The sequence below is a fragment of the Petromyzon marinus genome, chromosome 26 (genome assembly GCF_048934315.1).
Source record: "Petromyzon marinus isolate PM22_M1 ecotype Great Lakes invasive population chromosome 26, UKy_Petmar_22M1.pri1.0, whole genome shotgun sequence".
Taxonomy (NCBI): domain Eukaryota; kingdom Metazoa; phylum Chordata; class Hyperoartia; order Petromyzontiformes; family Petromyzontidae; genus Petromyzon; species Petromyzon marinus.
Window position 1 is genome coordinate 8,819,998 of NC_133692.1, and position 15,980 is coordinate 8,835,977.

At 45.7% G+C, this 15,980-nt stretch overlaps 6 non-coding genes across 6 annotated transcripts; all 6 read right to left on the reverse strand.

Annotated features, from left to right (window-relative positions):
- Positions 1-2,149: 2,149 nt before the first annotated feature.
- LOC116946387 (U1 spliceosomal RNA) lies at positions 2,150-2,313 on the reverse strand. The gene has a single exon (XR_004403545.1). It is a non-coding gene; the product is annotated as a U1 spliceosomal RNA (small nuclear RNA).
- A 1,705-nt stretch (positions 2,314-4,018) lies between these two features.
- On the reverse strand, positions 4,019-4,182 carry LOC116946388 (U1 spliceosomal RNA). The gene has a single exon (XR_004403546.1). It is a non-coding gene; the product is annotated as a U1 spliceosomal RNA (small nuclear RNA).
- A 2,254-nt stretch (positions 4,183-6,436) lies between these two features.
- Positions 6,437-6,600, reverse strand: LOC116946389 (U1 spliceosomal RNA). Its single transcript, XR_004403547.1, has one exon. It is a non-coding gene; the product is annotated as a U1 spliceosomal RNA (small nuclear RNA).
- A 2,200-nt stretch (positions 6,601-8,800) lies between these two features.
- Positions 8,801-8,964, reverse strand: LOC116946390 (U1 spliceosomal RNA). Its single transcript, XR_004403548.1, has one exon. It is a non-coding gene; the product is annotated as a U1 spliceosomal RNA (small nuclear RNA).
- A 2,333-nt stretch (positions 8,965-11,297) lies between these two features.
- Positions 11,298-11,461, reverse strand: LOC116946391 (U1 spliceosomal RNA). The gene has a single exon (XR_004403549.1). It is a non-coding gene; the product is annotated as a U1 spliceosomal RNA (small nuclear RNA).
- A 2,207-nt stretch (positions 11,462-13,668) lies between these two features.
- Positions 13,669-13,832, reverse strand: LOC116946392 (U1 spliceosomal RNA). Its single transcript, XR_004403550.1, has one exon. It is a non-coding gene; the product is annotated as a U1 spliceosomal RNA (small nuclear RNA).
- Between the last annotated feature and the right edge of the window lie 2,148 nt (positions 13,833-15,980).

A 15,980-nucleotide genomic window follows, 5' to 3' on the forward strand; every position in this document is an offset into this window, starting at 1 on the left:
CAGCAGCACCCGAAACTCAAACAGTCCCATCGGGGTGGTAAATGCGGTTTTTGGCCGATCCTCCTCCGCCATCTCCACCTGCCAGTACCCGGACGCCAGATCGAGGGTGGAAAAATACCGCGCTCCTGCGAGACTGTCAAAGGTGTCATCGATGCGTGGAATGGGAAAAGTATCGCCGAGGGTGACTGCGTTCAACTTTCGGTAATCAACACAGAATCGGGTCGACCCATCCTTTTTCGTCACTAGTACCACCGGAGCAGACCAGGGGCTCGCTGAGGGCTGGATTATGTTATCGCGGAGCATATCCACGACTGCTTCTTTAATCTGGCCCCGTTCAGGCGCTTCCACTCGGTATGCGGGGATTTTAATTGGTCGGGCAGCACCGGTGTCGATTTGGTGCTTCACAAGGTCTGTCCGACCCACGTCTGAGTCGTGTTCACTGAACACGTCAGCGTACTCCCGCAGTAACCCGCACAGCTGATCAGCCTCCCTCTTAGGTAACTCTGCCCAGGGTACGTGTAACGCGTCAAGCAGGGGAACGGCCTCGGCTCGGGAAGTCGGGCCGACTCGCCAGGCCAGGTCCTGGTTCGTCCTCGAGGCGACCGGGGTCCTCAGCCCAGAGTGCAAATACCGAGTTGTTAGAATGGCGTGCGTGCAGGGGGTGTATGGTGGCTACCGGGGTGCGTCGTCGTAGCATTACCGGGGTACTGTGTGGGTTAAACACCCGCATAAACAATCAGCCCCCGTCTGCGTTGACCAGCGTGGCTGATCCCACAACCCCGTACCGCGCCGCCAACTCCGGGTGAGGAGTTAGCATTACCTCGCCCGATGGTCGGTGTGTGGGGTCGGTGGAGGGTGTTGCCACGGGCACCAGCATCTCGGCGAGCGGCCCGATGGTGACGGTCGATACTTTTCGGTCCTCAGTGGTCCGCTGCATGGTAGGGCTCAACCTGTTTCCCCCCGACCCCCTGCCACCTGCCTGCTGGTCCGCGTGTGCTTTTTGGCTTTCTTCATTGCGGTTCTCATTGAGCCCGCCGTGGTCATGCGATTTTAAGTCAATCCACGGCGCCGCAGTGCCATTCGGCCTGGGGGGGGCCCTGCCAATTCCCTGGCCCTGAGAAACCGTGGAGTACCCCCACGAGGGGGGACCCTCGGGTGAAAACTCAGGGGCAGGTGACCCCCCCACGAGGCCCTACGTGAGTGCGTGTGTGTGTGTGTTTACGTGGGGGGTGGTGGGGGGAACGCTGTGATGGAAGCCGGGTAGCTCCTTGGCTGCAGCAGCACAGCGACGGCCCTGGTCTCGACGGAGCGGCTTCGCTCTCATGGCATCACAGTTGCGCTACCTGTCAGGCCAGTGCAACGTCTGCCAGTATCACCGTGATCTCACCAGTCCAGCCAGATTCATCGCAGGTGCCGTTCGCTTTCATCTTCCCGCCCGGTCAGCTGGGCAGCGGCTGGCCGAGGGGGTGAGTGTGGCGCCGACCCCCAGGTGTCTGGGTCTTTATTGGTTGGCGGTGAGGTTTGTTTAATCTCCTGAGACTCCTCCATCTGTGCAGATTCCTCAGCTTTGTTCCCTTCTTCCTGAGCATTTGAGGACCCCGCTGACCAACATGATCATGGTGTCACCCCTGTCAGGCAAGTATAAGGAGAGTTGCCCACTCCATCCCCTCTGTAGGGGACTACTGCACGGATAAGGTTCTGGAAGGCGCGTGTTGAGATGATTGGAAACAGTTGGCCGAAAGGCACTGAAGTAATTCAATTAAGGTGACACGTGTTACAGTAAAGTGGGGGGGGGGGGGGTGCACTGTCCGACAGGGCAGGGCCGAGCGAGTATATAAGCGAGAGCGAGGCCCGTGCTCGGGGACGAGTTGACGACCAGAGGTGGACGACATCGGGGCCGACTATTTGAGAATCGGTACTGAAGATAGCCATAGCAATTACGAGCGTGGCAATCGTTACACTCGAAGCGTAGAAACGTTGAGAGAAACAAAGCTCTACTCCCATGAAAATGGATGTCTACAACGAGTTTCTTTACACCTCTATGCACCTGGGCACTGTGCCTCGCTCAATGGACAAGTCTGAAGCGGTTCAATTACAATCATTTAATCGGTTTCTCCAATCCATAGCTCTATTCTTTCTTCAAAAAATTCGGGGGATAGCGCGAACGCAGTCCCCCAGTACCACAAATTATACAGTCGAGTTTCCCGCATTTGGGGAAATCGCAGGGGTCAACCCACCCGCAGTGCAATGGATGAGCCTCGCCCTGGGAGGACCACCTAAGTGATCATGGTGCCTCCCCTGTCAGGTAAGTATGAGTTGGGTTGCTCCCACTATCCCTATATGACCCAGAATCCTGTACCTTTACTCTATGGGCCCTCGTAAAGTTTTTAAGTGGTGATAATTGAAAATGTTAAATTCTGAAACACCGTCGTTTTCCAACATAACATAGCACCTAATTAAAACATACACTAGTTAGAAAAGTCGACATTTAGGTTCGCTGAAAGCACAGTTTACGAATTAACTTTCGAATGGCATTCTGGGTAGTGTTGTCTGAGTAGTTGCTATTTTAGAGGGTTTACCCTCAGTTACGGAAGTAATTGTATTTTTCAGGTTTTTTTTAAATGCCACAACCAAACCATAGCACCGTTCTTATTATCATAAACATTATAATAAACCGTTAAAATGCATGTCCATTAACAACAGACTTTTATAATTCATAGCCATTGACAGCAGACATTCAGGCTTGGCTATCAATTCACATGTCCGCCATAGCCACGTCACCCGAGATGCGCCCGTGCAATAAGCAGGGATTCGGGGTGAGCAGCAGAGGGCAGTGCATCGTGATTGTTGGACCGTGTGCACAAAGAGCCGATCAACGCCGTCCAGCAATCCGCCCCGCTATTAAACTCTAAATTACTTCAAGCGAACTCGAAGTTCTCATCAACGTTGGAATCAGAGGTTGTGTTAGGGAGGCTGCCCCCCGTCTCCCCGTTCTCCTGTGACCCACCGTCCTCCTGCTCCCCTCTCGGGCCATGATTTAAAGAGCTGCACTAACCACCTCGCAGATACGCCGCGGTGCCCACGCAGGCAAGACACGCGGGGCACCACAACGCACGGGCTCACCACACCACGCACTCCTCTCCCTCCCCGGTACTCACAGAGACGACACGACACGGGTTAGTGTCTACCGGTGGCTTATTCTCTGTTTAATTAAAGTTAATCTACCCGTGTCAGTGTGGACCGGCAGGACAGATATAACCTATCTCTCTACTGTTTAGGGTTCGATTTGCCTAGTCCCTCCCAACTCGCCCCTCTACGGGATTTTCTCCTCGGACTTACCTCTTCACTCTATACTTACGCTCCGAGCTTCGAGGGGTAGGAAGCCGCGGATAGGCGAGGCTGCACGTCGCTTTGCCTGGGAAAACTGGACCCGGCTGCTCTCTGACCCGTCTCACGGACGTTCGAGTGGCAGGGAGCTGACGACTCCTCGATTCTCCTCTCCAGTTGAAGCGAGCTTCCCAATTTCACCCCCTTTCATGCTCCAGCTTCAAAGCCTACGCGCCGCCAATCCGCTGGACACTGGTCAATCGGGTTTCTCCCCCCTCCGACGCCCCGCCCCCCATTGTTCAACCAAGTGCACCACCCACAACTAAAGGTGAGCCGGTGCCGCCCCGCCCCCCATTGTTTAACCAAGTGCACCACCCATGATTATTGAATTGATTCATAATAGGTTTCTTTTGGGGTAGGTCATGGAAACATTTTTCCACGTCGTGAAAGCCTAAGTATAGAATAAAATGCTCAATATTACTTTGCAAAGCGAACTTATTGATCGTGCACATTTGTATAATTAAATGTAGCTGAAAGCATAATTGTAAGGCTCCTAAAGGTATTGTGGAGAACGTTGTGTCAATGTGATTGATTAATTTTGCTGAATTTGTTTTCACGGTGTTTTTTGCGTTTTAAGCCAACTTTACACTGATAAATCCAATCCATAACTCTATTTTTTCATTAAAAAATTCGGGGGATAGCGCGAACGCAGTCCCCCAGTACCACAAATTATACAGTCGAGTTTCCCGCATTTGGGGAAATCGCAGGGGTCAACCCACCCGCAGTGCAATGGATGAGCCTCGCCCTGGGAGGACCACCTAAGTGATCATGGTGCCTCCCCTGTCAGGTAAGTATGAGTTGGGTTGCTCCCACTATCCCTATATGAACCAGAATCCTGTACCTTTACTCTATGGGCCCTCGTAAAGCTTTTAAGTGGTGATAATTGAAAATGTTAAACTATTAAACACTGTCATTTTGCAGTTTTAAAAAAATGTTATTAAAACATACACCAGTTTGAAAAGGCAATATTTATGTTAGCTCAAACATTTTACAAAATAAATCCATAAAGGCATTCTGGGTAATCTTTGTTCAAGTAGAGTTGCAATTTTAGAGGTTTTACTTTCGGTTACAGAAGCAATTGTCTTTTTTGTTATATCCCACAACTATAACAAGGGAACATTCATATTACCATAACCATCATAAACCGATAGAACTCAGCCATTGACAGCAGACTTTCAGGCTTCGCTATGAATTCACATGTCCGCAATGGCCATTTCACCCACGATGCGCCCGTCATAGAAGCAGGGTGACCAGCAGAGGGCAGTGCATCGCGATTATTGGACTGTGTGCACAAAGAACCACGCAGGAGTACGGGAATCCCCCGCAATTTCACTAAAAAAATTACGTTAATCGAACTCTGAGTTCTCATAGACATTTTGTTAGTCCCCTCCCCCACCTCCTGTGATCCTAACCAGTCCAGCCAGATTCATCGCAGGTGCCGTTCGCTTTCATCTTCCCGCCCGGTCAGCTGGAAAGCGGCTGGCCGAGGGGGTGAGTGTGGCGCCGACCCCCAGCTGTCTGGGTCTTTGTTTGATCGCCCGGTGAACCTCCGTCTCCTGAAACTCCTGCATCTGTGCAGATTCCTCCTCTCTTGGCAGTGGACGATTATTGTTTCACTCTCCAGGTCTAGCCCCCTTTTAGTGGAGGCCGTTCCACCAGCAGTGCCATACGCAAGCTACATTATAACCCCTTGTAAGAAAAGAGTATCGCTTGGGTCCCAAACATTAAAGTGTGTTTTGTACGTACTGTAGGAATACGTTCAAAATGAGGATCAATACACACTAGGAATAAACAACTATTTTGCCTACACGGTGCTGACATTTCAAAGAGACTGATAAATGTTGTAGTTCGTCAACGAAGTGCAGTGTGCACGACAGGTTGGCCAAACTCCTGGAGGTGGTCGGACGAGAGGGGCGCATGTGCCGAGAGGAATTTGGTGAGGTCGCAGTGCTGTGGGAGATCGTACATTTTGAATAAATAATGTTCAACGTGAAAAAAACGTAAACTTAGGATGCCCTTCTCATACGTTGGGTTCGGATCGGTGACCTCAATTTACCACGTAATTTAACACGTAGGATTTCACGACCAATATCATCCATAATAGTTTTGTTTGGGTTAGATGGTGTAAAGAAATAAATCTGTCGTTAAACGCGCCACCACCCGACAGCCAAGTGGTAAGGTTTGTAACGTAAATAGAACATAACAATTCGTTACTCGTACAGCATACCGGTGTGTTGGAGAGCACAACATTTACAATCTGAGTAGGAGGTTTCGCCAGTAATTACAACCAACTGCATCAGGCGAAAGCCATATTTCTGGAGAAATCCTCCTCTTGTGAGCCCTTCTTGATCGAAGTGGGGATGGGGGGGGGGGGTAATTAATGCACATAAATGACAATGGGTAACAATTGCCGGTTGGGTGATTCATTTGCTCATCAACGTATGCATGCGCATTATTACCACAGCCCCAATTTATAGCGCCATCCTTGATTTGACGTAATGTGTCCCCGAATAAAGAAACTCACCATTTTTTATTTAAAGCTTTCGTGACTGCAGGGATTCATATTCTTGGTTATTTCGGTAAGTCACGTAGAAGGGAAACAATAAAATAATAAAAATATAAAACAATAAAATTCTCACGACGTTTCGACTGCAACACAAGCAATCATCATTAAAAAAACCAGCCACTTTTTCAAATTTTCTTGTTGTGGTTTTCACACCTGATGATGATTGCTTGTTCTAGATTTGAAGCTTTCGTGACTGCAAGGATTCATACTCTTTGGTTTATTGGGTATAGTCACGTAGGTAAAATAAAATAAAAGAGAACAATTCTTACGTAAGTTAAATTAATATTTAATTGTTCTCTTTTATTTTACCTTACGTGACAACTAAATTCTCTTTTATTTTACCCACGTGTTGCACTCGCAACGTGATAATTCAATATTTTTGTTATTTTGTTGTTTCCCTTCTACGTGACTTTACCGAAGGAACCAAGAATCTGAAACTCACCATTGACAACCAAAAAACAGATTTGTTTTTTCCTTAAAATTCGGGGGATAGCGCGAACGCAGTCCCCCAGTACCACAAATTATACAGTCGAGTTTCCCGCATTTGGGGAAATCGCAGGGGTCAACCCACCCGCAGTGCAATGGATGAGCCTCGCCCTGGGAGGACCACCTAAGTGATCATGGTGCCTCCCCTGTCAGGTAAGTATGAGTTGGGTTGCTCCCACTATCCCTATATGACCCAGAATCCTGTACCTTTACTCTATGGGCCCTCGTAAAGCTTTTAAGTGGTGATAATAGAAAATGTTAAATTATTAAACACCGTCATTTGACAATTAAAAAAATGATATTAAAACGTACACCAGTTTGAAAAAGCAATATTTATGTTAGCTGAAAGCATTTTACAAAATAAATCCATAAAGGCATTCTGGGTATCTTTGTTCAAGTAGAGTTGCCATTTTAGAGGTTTTACTTTCGGTTACAGAAGCAATTGTCTTTTTTGTTATATCCCACAACTATAACAAGGGAACATTGTTATTACCATAACCATCATAAACCGATAGAACTCATAGCCATTGACAGCAGACTTTCAGGCTTCGCTATGAATTCACATGTCCGCAATGGCCATTTCACCCACGATGCGCCCGTCAGAGAAGCAGGGTGACCAGCAGAGGGCAGTGCATCGCGATTGTTGGACTGTGTGCACAAAGAACCACGCAGGAGTACGGAAATCCCCCGCAATTTCACTAAACAAAATTACGTTAATCGAACTCTGAGTTCTCATAGACATTTTGTTAGTCCCCTCCCCCACCTCTTGTGATCCTAACCAGTCCAGCCAGATTCATCGCAGGTGCCGTTCGCTTTCATCTTCCCGCCCGGTCAGCTGGACAGCGGCTGGCCGAGGGGGTGAGTGTGGCGCCGACCCCCAGGTGTCTGGGTCTTTGTTTGATCGCCCGGTGAACCTCCGTCTCCTGAAACTCCTCCATGTGCGCAGATTCCTCCTCTCTTGGCAGTGGACGATTGTTGTTTCACTCTCCAGGTCTAGCCCCCTTTTAGTGGAAGCCGTTCCACCAGCAGTGCCATACGCAAGCTACATTATAACCCCCCCCCCCCCCTTGTAAGAAAAGAGCATCGCTTGGGTCCCAAACATTAAAGTGTGTTTTTGTACTTACTATAGGAATACGTTCAAAATGAGGATCAATACACACTAGGAATAAACAACTTTTGCCTACACGGTGCTGACATTTCATAGAGACTGATAAATGTTGTAGTTCGTAAACGAAGTGCAGTGTGCACTACAGGTTGACCAAACTCCTGGAGGTGGTCGGACGAGAGGGGCGCATGTGCCGAGAGGAATTTGGTGAGGTCGCAGTACTGTGGGAGATCGTAAATTTTGAATAAATAATGTTCAATGTGAAAAAAACGTAAACTTAGGATGCCCTTCTCATACGTTGGGTTCGGATCGGTGACCTCAATTTACCACGTAATTTAACACGTAGGATTTCACGACCAATATCATCCATAATAGTTTTGTTTGGGTTAGATGGCGTAAATAAATAAATCTGTCGTTAAACGCGCCACCACCCGACAGCCAAGTGGTAAGGTTTGTAACGTAAATAGAACATACTAATTCGTTACTCGTACAGCATACCGGTGTGTTGGAGAGCACAACATTTACAATCTGAGTAGGAGGTTTCGCCAGTAATTACAACCAACTTCATCAGGCGAAAGCCATATTTGTGGAGAAATCCTCCTCTTGTGAGCCCTTCTTGATCGAAGTGGGGAGGGGGGGTTAATTAATGCACATAAATGACAATGGGTAACAATTGCCGGTTGGGTGATTCATTTGCTCATCAACGTATGCATGCGCATTATTACCACAGCCCCAATTTATATCGCCATCCTTGATTTGACGTAATGTGTCCCCGAATAAATAAACTCACCATTTTTTATTTAAACCTTTCGTGACTGGAGGTATTCATATTCTTGGTTATTTCGGTAAGTCACGTAGAAGGGAAACAATAAAAATATAAAACAATAAAATTCTCACGACGTTTCGACTGCAACACAAGCAATCATCATTAAAAAAAACCAGCCACTTTTTCAAATTTTCTTGTTGTGGTTTTCACACATGATGATGATTGCTTGTTCTAGATTTGAAGCTTTCGTGACTGCAAGGATTCATACTCTTTGGTTTATTGGGTAAAGTCACGTAGGTAAAATAAAATAGAACAATTCTTACGTAAGTTAAATTAATATTTAATTATTCTCTTGTTGCAGTCAAAACGTGATAATTTAATATTTTTGTTATTTTGTTGTTTCCCTTCTACGTGGCTTTACCGAAGGAACCAAGCATATGAAACTCACCATTGACACCCAAAAAACAAAGCTGTTTTTTTCCTTAAAATTCGGGGGATAGCGCGAACGCAGTCCCCCAGTACCACAAATTATACAGTCGAGTTTCCCGCATTTGGGGAAATCGCAGGGGTCAACCCACCCGCAGTGCAATGGATGAGCCTCGCCCTGGGAGGACCACCTAAGTGATCATGGTGCCTCCCCTGTCAGGTAAGTATGAATTGGGTTGCTCCCACTATCCCTATATGACGCAGAATCCTGTACCGTTACTCTATGGGCCCTGAAAAATATTTTATGTTGCGATAATTGAAAATGTGAAATAAATAAGCACCGTCGTTTACCAACATAAAATAGCGCCTAAGTATAACATACACTAGTTATGAAAGTCGACATTTAGGTTAGCTGGAAGCATAGTTTACGAATTAAATTTTCCAATGGCATTCTGGGTAATGTTGGCTAAAAGTAGTTGCTATTTTAGAGGGTTTACCCTCAGTTACGAAGTAATTTTATTTTTCAGGTTTGTTTATATGCCACGACCAAACCAAGGCACCGTTCTTGTTATCATGAACATTATCATAAACCGTTAGAATTCATAGCCATTAACAGCAGACTTTTAGAATTCATAGCCATTAACAGCAGACTTTTAGGCTTGGCTATCAATTCACATGTCCGCCATAGCCATTTCACCCGAGATATGAACGTGAAATAAGCAGGGATTTGGGGTGAGCAGCAGAGGGCAGTGCATAGTGATTGTTGGACCGTGTGCACAAAGAGCCGATCAACGCCGTCCAGGAATCCGCCGTTATTAAACTCTAAATGACTTCAAGCGAACTCGAAGTTCTCATCAACGTTGGATCAGAGGTTGCGCTGCCTGTCAGGGCAGTGCAACGTCTGCCAGTGTCACCGCCTGCCGTGATCTCACCATTCGAGCCAGATTCATCGCAGGTGCCGTTCGCTTTCATATTCCCGCCCGGTCAGCTGGGCAGCGGATGGCCGAGGGGGTGAGTGTGGCGCCGACCCCCAGCTGTCTGGGTCTTTGTTTGATCGCCCGGTGAACCTCCGTCTCCTGAAACTCCTCCATCTGTGCAGATTCCTCCTCTCTTGGCAGTGGACGATTGTTGTTTCACTCTCCAGGTCTAGCCCCCTTTTAGTGGAGGCCGTTCCACCAGCAGTGCCATACGCAAGCTACATTATAACCCCTTGTAAGAAAAGAGTATCGCTTGGGTCCCAAACATTAAAGTGTGTTTTTGTACGTACTATAGGAATACGTTCAAAATGAGGATCAATACACACTAGGAATAAACAACTATTTTGCCTACACGGTGCTGACATTTCATAGAGACTGATAAATGTTGTAGTTCGTAAACGAAGTGCAGTGTGCACGACAGGTTGGCCAAACTCCTGGAGGTGGTCGGAGCACTGTTGACGAGAGGGATTAGGTGAGGTCGCAGTGCTCTGGGAGATCGTAAATTTTGAATACATCTTTTTTGAAACTGCATAAATATGAATGTGTCATTAAACCCACCACCACCTGACATAACCAATTAGTAACGTTTGTCAGAACATTACTAATTCTATCTTGACTTGAAGTTTTCGTGACTGTAGGAATCCATACTCTTTGGTTATTAATAATAGATCACGACGTCTCGATCGCAACACAAGCGACCTTCTTCAGGTGAGAGAGAGAAATCTACTGAATCAAGGTCTTATATAAGCCTGAGATGGTAAAGTCTTAACCTGCTGTGATGTTTCCATCCTTCCTGCGATTTTAGCTGACTTTCTGACTTGCATTATTAGGTTGGATGTCTTTGTATTGTCGGGCTGGATGTCCTTCTCGCTCAGTCACCGATGCTGCGACATACTAAGCTCGTATATTGACATTGATCTCTCACAATACAATAGCCACTTCCACAGCCTCAGGGATACCATCTCTAGCCCCGCCCTCTTACCCTGAGGCTGCACCCATCTCAGACCTTGTTTCAGTAGCTCTCTCTCTTACCTGAAGACGGTCGCTTGTATTGCGATCGAAACGTCGTGATCTATACATTTGCTATTCAAGTGACTTAACCGAAAGAACCAAAGAGTAGTACTAATTCTGGCTCGACATCAACTTCCGATGTATTTTTCATTCAAAGCAGAGTGCGATTTTTCCACAATGAAAGTCTGTTCTTGATTATTAATAGGAGCCCTGCATGCAGGGCAACAAAAAATTGTTTACAGACTCAGAATTGATTCATAATAGGTTTCTTTTGGGGTAGGTCATTGACACATTTTTCCACGTCGTGGATTAATCTTAATTTGCAAAGCGAACGTATTGATCGTGCACATTTGTATAATTAAACGTAGCTGAAAGCATAATTCTAAGGCTCCTAAATGTATTGTGGAGAACGTTGTGTCAATGTGATTGATTAATTGTGCTGAATTTGTTTTCACGGTGTAATTTGCGTTTTAAACCAACTTTACACTAGTAAATTCAACTATTTACAAATCTGTTTTTCTACTAAGCGGCTGCAAACAGGATGAGCCAACTCTACTTTTTCTTTAAAAAATTCGGGGGATAGCGCGAACGCAGTCCCCCAGTACCACAAATTATACAGTCGAGTTTCCCGCATTTGGGGAAATCGCAGGGGTCAACCCACCCGCAGTGCAATGGATGAGCCTCGCCCTGGGAGGACCACCTAAGTGATCATGGTGCCTCCCCTGTCAGGTAAGTATGAGTTGGGTTGCTCCCACTATCCCTATATGACCCAGAATCCTGTACCTTTACTCTATGGGCCCTCGTAAAGCTTTTAAGTGGTGATAATTGAAAATGTTAAACTATTAAACACTGTCATTTGACAATTTAAAAAAAATGTTATTAAAACGTACACCAGTTTGAAAAGGCAATATTTATGTTAGCTGAAAGCATTTTACAAAATAAATCTATAAAGGCATTCTGGGTAATCTTTGTTCAAGTAGAGTTGCCATTTTAGAGGTTTTACTTTCGGTTACAGAAGCAATTGTCTTTTTTGTTATATCCCACAACTATAACAAGGGAACATTGTTATTACCATAACCATCATAAACCGATAGAACTCATAGCCATTGACAGCAGACTTTCAGGCTTCGCTATGAATTCACATGTCCGCAATGGCCATTTCACCCACGATGCGCCCGTCAGAGAAGCAGGGTGACCAGCAGAGGGCAGTGCATCGCGATTGTTGGACTGTGTGCACAAAGAACCACGCAGGAGTACGGAAATCCCCCGCAATTTCACTAAACAAAATTACGTTCATCGAACTCTGAGTTCTCATAGACATTTTGTTAGTCCCCTCCCCCACCTCCTGTGATCTCACCAGTACAGCCAGATTCATCGCAGGTGCCGTTCGCTTTCATCTTCCCGCCCGGTCAGCTGGACAGCGGCTGGCCGAGGGGGTGAGTGTGGCGCCGACCCCCAGGTGTCTGGGTCTTTGTTTGATCGCCCGGTGAACCTCCGTCTCCTGAAACTCCTCCATGTGCGCAGATTCCTCCTCTCTTGGCAGTGGACGATTGTTGTTTCACTCTCCAGGTCTAGCCCCCTTTTAGTGGAAGCCGTTCCACCAGCAGTGCCATACGCAAGCTACATTATAACCCCCCCCCCCCCCCCCCCTTGTAAGAAAAGAGCATCGCTTGGGTCCCAAACATTAAAGTGTGTTTTTGTACTTACTATAGGAATACGTTCAAAATGAGGATCAATACACACTAGGAATAAACAACTTTTGCCTACACGGTGCTGACATTTCATAGAGACTGATAAATGTTGTAGTTCGTAAACGAAGTGCAGTGTGCACTACAGGTTGACCAAACTCCTGGAGGTGGTCGGACGAGAGGGGCGCATGTGCCGAGAGGAATTTGGTGAGGTCGCAGTACTGTGGGAGATCGTAAATTTTGAATAAATAATGTTCAATGTGAAAAAAACGTAAACTTAGGATGCCCTTCTCATACGTTGGGTTCGGATCGGTGACCTCAATTTACCACGTAATTTAACACGTAGGATTTCACGACCAATATCATCCATAATAGTTTTGTTTGGGTTAGATGGCGTAAATAAATAAATCTGTCGTTAAACGCGCCACCACCCGACAGCCAAGTGGTAAGGTTTGTAACGTAAATAGAACATACTAATTCGTTACTCGTACAGCATACCGGTGTGTTGGAGAGCACAACATTTACAATCTGAGTAGGAGGTTTCGCCAGTAATTACAACCAACTTCATCAGGCGAAAGCCATATTTGTGGAGAAATCCTCCTCTTGTGAGCCCTTCTTGATCGAAGTGGGGAGGGGGGGTTAATTAATGCACATAAATGACAATGGGTAACAATTGCCGGTTGGGTGATTCATTTGCTCATCAACGTATGCATGCGCATTATTACCACAGCCCCAATTTATATCGCCATCCTTGATTTGACGTAATGTGTCCCCGAATAAATAAACTCACCATTTTTTATTTAAACCTTTCGTGACTGGAGGTATTCATATTCTTGGTTATTTCGGTAAGTCACGTAGAAGGGAAACAATAAAAATATAAAACAATAAAATTCTCACGACGTTTCGACTGCAACACAAGCAATCATCATTAAAAAAAACCAGCCACTTTTTCAAATTTTCTTGTTGTGGTTTTCACACATGATGATGATTGCTTGTTCTAGATTTGAAGCTTTCGTGACTGCAAGGATTCATACTCTTTGGTTTATTGGGTAAAGTCACGTAGGTAAAATAAAATAGAACAATTCTTACGTAAGTTAAATTAATATTTAATTATTCTCTTGTTGCAGTCAAAACGTGATAATTTAATATTTTTGTTATTTTGTTGTTTCCCTTCTACGTGGCTTTACCGAAGGAACCAAGCATATGAAACTCACCATTGACACCCAAAAAACAAAGCTGTTTTTTTCCTTAAAATTCGGGGGATAGCGCGAACGCAGTCCCCCAGTACCACAAATTATACAGTCGAGTTTCCCGCATTTGGGGAAATCGCAGGGGTCAACCCACCCGCAGTGCAATGGATGAGCCTCGCCCTGGGAGGACCACCTAAGTGATCATGGTGCCTCCCCTGTCAGGTAAGTATGAATTGGGTTGCTCCCACTATCCCTATATGACGCAGAATCCTGTACCGTTACTCTATGGGCCCTGAAAAATATTTTATGTTGCGATAATTGAAAATGTGAAATAAATAAGCACCGTCGTTTACCAACATAAAATAGCGCCTAAGTATAACATACACTAGTTATGAAAGTCGACATTTAGGTTAGCTGGAAGCATAGTTTACGAATTAAATTTTCCAATGGCATTCTGGGTAATGTTGGCTAAAAGTAGTTGCTATTTTAGAGGGTTTACCCTCAGTTACGAAGTAATTTTATTTTTCAGGTTTGTTTATATGCCACGACCAAACCAAGGCACCGTTCTTGTTATCATGAACATTATCATAAACCGTTAGAATTCATAGCCATTAACAGCAGACTTTTAGAATTCATAGCCATTAACAGCAGACTTTTAGGCTTGGCTATCAATTCACATGTCCGCCATAGCCATTTCACCCGAGATATGAACGTGAAATAAGCAGGGATTTGGGGTGAGCAGCAGAGGGCAGTGCATAGTGATTGTTGGACCGTGTGCACAAAGAGCCGATCAACGCCGTCCAGGAATCCGCCGTTATTAAACTCTAAATGACTTCAAGCGAACTCGAAGTTCTCATCAACGTTGGATCAGAGGTTGCGCTGCCTGTCAGGGCAGTGCAACGTCTGCCAGTGTCACCGCCTGCCGTGATCTCACCATTCGAGCCAGATTCATCGCAGGTGCCGTTCGCTTTCATATTCCCGCCCGGTCAGCTGGGCAGCGGATGGCCGAGGGGGTGAGTGTGGCGCCGACCCCCAGCTGTCTGGGTCTTTGTTTGATCGCCCGGTGAACCTCCGTCTCCTGAAACTCCTCCATCTGTGCAGATTCCTCCTCTCTTGGCAGTGGACGATTGTTGTTTCACTCTCCAGGTCTAGCCCCCTTTTAGTGGAGGCCGTTCCACCAGCAGTGCCATACGCAAGCTACATTATAACCCCTTGTAAGAAAAGAGTATCGCTTGGGTCCCAAACATTAAAGTGTGTTTTTGTACGTACTATAGGAATACGTTCAAAATGAGGATCAATACACACTAGGAATAAACAACTATTTTGCCTACACGGTGCTGACATTTCATAGAGACTGATAAATGTTGTAGTTCGTAAACGAAGTGCAGTGTGCACGACAGGTTGGCCAAACTCCTGGAGGTGGTCGGAGCACTGTTGACGAGAGGGATTAGGTGAGGTCGCAGTGCTCTGGGAGATCGTAAATTTTGAATACATCTTTTTTGAAACTGCATAAATATGAATGTGTCATTAAACCCACCACCACCTGACATAACCAATTAGTAACGTTTGTCAGAACATTACTAATTCTATCTTGACTTGAAGTTTTCGTGACTGTAGGAATCCATACTCTTTGGTTATTAATAATAGATCACGACGTCTCGATCGCAACACAAGCGACCTTCTTCAGGTGAGAGAGAGAAATCTACTGAATCAAGGTCTTATATAAGCCTGAGATGGTAAAGTCTTAACCTGCTGTGATGTTTCCATCCTTCCTGCGATTTTAGCTGACTTTCTGACTTGCATTATTAGGTTGGATGTCTTTGTATTGTCGGGCTGGATGTCCTTCTCGCTCAGTCACCGATGCTGCGACATACTAAGCTCGTATATTGACATTGATCTCTCACAATACAATAGCCACTTCCACAGCCTCAGGGATACCATCTCTAGCCCCGCCCTCTTACCCTGAGGCTGCACCCATCTCAGACCTTGTTTCAGTAGCTCTCTCTCTTACCTGAAGACGGTCGCTTGTATTGCGATCGAAACGTCGTGATCTATACATTTGCTATTCAAGTGACTTAACCGAAAGAACCAAAGAGTAGTACTAATTCTGGCTCGACATCAACTTCCGATGTATTTTTCATTCAAAGCAGAGTGCGATTTTTCCACAATGAAAGTCTGTTCTTGATTATTAATAGGAGCCCTGCATGCAGGGCAACAAAAAATTGTTTACAGACTCAGAATTGATTCATAATAGGTTTCTTTTGGGGTAGGTCATTGACACATTTTTCCACGTCGTGGATTAATCTTAATTTGCAAAGCGAACGTATTGATCGTGCACATTTGTATAATTAAACGTAGCTGAAAGCATAATTCTAAGG